Genomic DNA, 3,323 nt, shown 5'->3' on the forward strand with positions numbered 1-3,323 from the left:
CGTGCGGGCGCGCTTGCCTGCCATGCCTTTCATGCCTGCCATGCCTTTCATGCCTGCCATGCCTTTCATGCCTGCCATGTCGTCTGCTGTACACAAAGTATACATACTATATACTATATACATACATACATATGTATGTAATATTCATGTAGTAGAACTTCATTGCAAATTGATGGATAAAGTGTCATTTTAAAGTAATTGCTTCATTAACGCTGCCCTTTTTTTTTTTAAAAATGAAGAGCTTACATATTTATGCACACACTTATATGTACATATACCCGTATATGCATTCCAAATATGTTCCCAATATTTTTACCATTTGCAGCTCTCTTCATTATATAGCATATGAATAAGTCTTTAGGTTTACATTTTGTTTGCTATATTACTCGATTTATATATACATATGCACATATGTATGTATGTATGTAAAAATGGAATTCAAAATTCGCTGGCGTTAGATCACACTTCTCAAACAATCTTTACAAGTGTTTCGTAATGGTTTGAGCTTAATTTCTAATATATTATATTATTATTATATTTTTTAATTGCATCGAAAAAATTCTTAATTGTAAGATTCATGCATCATTGCTTTTTTTTTAGAGTAAATATATTCGACTTTTCTAATGTCTATTTGTTCGTACTATATAATAAAAATTTTTAATAAGCATTTTTAATAGCGAATAATACGTGTGGAAAAATACTTTTTATAATTGCGATTTTTAGATCTTTATAATACATACATACTATGTAAATGAGTGACACGTACGAACTGTAATCAAGATTATATCTACTAAACATACTTACATATATGTACGTACATACTATGTGCATATACATATTATGTAGTTAGTAGGTACATACTTTTTAATGTGCACTTATTTAGAGCCCGATGTACTAGTTATGTGTGTAGATTGTCAGTTGCTTTTGTAGTTTTAGTTTTCCTATTAATTAATACTTAACTCCTTTTTCAATTCACCAAATGCTTGAAGTATTTTTTTTTTAAAGTACATTACAAATATTTAATTTCAAATACATACTATTGTATGCAAGCGTACATACATACAAACATATACATATGTACTTACATAGTATAGTAGGTATGTATGTATGTACTTATATTCCTTTTTTTACTTTCTAGTTCGTAAATGAAGTACATATATGTGTGTGTAAGTATGTAATTTTTATATCTGAAACAATTTATTGCAAATTTTACGGGGCTTTAAAAAAATGCAATAAATTGTTTGTTGCATTTAACATTAATATATATAATCCAAAACATAAATACCATTCGAGTGCTGAGAATTTCGTTCCTTACCATATTTGCATGCGAACGTTTTGTGTTCCTAAAAATCCGATTACCCTTCGGTTTTATTGTTGGGCTTTTTGTACGAGATGTAATTGTTTCCACGTATGCAAATGTGCTTAGAAAGGATAATTTTCGCAAAGACTATAACGATTTTTAAATAATTGTACATAAGTACTAACGCTTAATGTGATTTACATAAATAATACTTAAAAATGTATGCATTTTAATTTAATTGACTTGATTGTTACCTTACTACATATAATTATGTATGTGTGTGTGTGCATAAAGGATAAAATCGAGTTTCAGTTAGGAAATGTTGTTAATCTTAAGGCAAATAAATGTGTTGAAATTACGAATAGTTTATGATTATTCGCATTATTATTATTTTATTGTTAGTATTATTATTTTGACACACAACTAAGAAATCCATATGAACATATGAGGGTAATGAAAAAAATAAGTAAAATAGAAATAAATTCGAAAGGAAATTATCGGCAATTTTTGCGTCAATATAATATGTATTTAAAAATTGCTTGAAAGATATTGTTTTATTGCATGCTTTTGAACTGTATCGATACTGACAGTTGTAAATACTTAGTCCTCTGCAGAATCGACGGCACCCGTTTCTCAAAAGTACTTAAATTACTCAGTATCGATTCCGAATTGATATTCGAAGCTACTCGGTACTAAACATTTGAACGGTACTGGTATTCAGCAGCTATTTAAAGTACTCAGTGGGAAATTTTGGCGTGAACTCTGTTGCCAAACATTATACGAAAGGACGAAAGGATTTGGAGCTTACCAAGTGTTCATTTGCCTTTTTCCCGCAAAAAATTTGACGTATAATTGGACTTGAAAACAGCATAACAAAATGTATGAGATGAGGACGGTCTCGTTTTCGAGATCAAACTTGTCCAAATTTTGTTGTGTGTGTAAGTATTGATGAATTCCTTAGCCACACTGCTCAAAAAATCTGAAAGTCCAGTATATGCACCGAAATAAATTCGAGGCCGCATTTTTGCTTAAATTGCTTAACTTCGACAAGTTTTATGCAACTGCATTAGGAGAGGTATCATACTTTATCATACTAGATTTTGATAAGCTATGAAATTGAATACCAAAAATTATTCTAGAAATTAGAATTAAAATGCTAAGAACTGGGATGAAAAGTTTGTGGAATTTTTACAATTTTTATACAAGGTCTGAAATTTAGATTTATATGGTATTTTTTAGATAAAGAGCTATACTTTTATACAAAAAAAAAAAACGAACCTTAAAACAAGCAAAGGAAAGTAGTCGCGGGTTGCGGGTAGTGAATTTGGTTGAAACTTAATAACAAAAAATAGTAATAATAATATCAAGAATTGAAAGAAAAAAGTAAAGTGTGTGTTCAAATAATTTATTTTTTTTTTATTTTCGATTTACATATATATTTTCATCAACGCAAGTTGCAATCAATTGCATTATAAAGTTCGTTGAGTATTTCTTAACTTATTTCAATGACAGGAGGTATTTACTATAATTTAATTAAAATATTTATTCAATATCATTATGTGTGTGTGTGTGTTTTTAAGGCTAGTTTCTTGCATTAAGATTTATTCACCTTCACTATTCACTTATATTATATATAAAATGTAACTTTATTCGATTTCTTAGTTTTTTTTTTAGAAATAATAAGACCTTTATAAGTTAATTAAATTTAACTGTAAGCTTAGCTTGGTTTTACTTGTCACTTAAATTTTCCGCAAAATTGTTTGATGCCTAAAACTTGGCCATTTAATATTCAATTTCTGTTTTTTTTTTTATTTTACATTTACAGAATATTTTCCACATAAATACATTCATACATATTTGATCCCATATCACAAATAAATCTCACGCTCCTGAAGTTCCGTTTTAGGCGTTTAACGTTGACAATTCTTAAGTGATGATTTTCTTTTTCGAATATTTGCAACGCTAGTGTATTTTTAATTTATAGGTTTAATTTCGAAAATTTTATTGTTTATTTTCTTTGAAC

Source organism: Rhagoletis zephyria, unplaced genomic scaffold (genome assembly GCF_001687245.7).
Source record: "Rhagoletis zephyria isolate East Lansing unplaced genomic scaffold, Rhagoletis_zephyria_1.1 Rzeph_scaffold_04473, whole genome shotgun sequence".
In the NCBI taxonomy this organism is placed as follows: Eukaryota; Metazoa; Arthropoda; class Insecta; order Diptera; family Tephritidae; genus Rhagoletis; species Rhagoletis zephyria.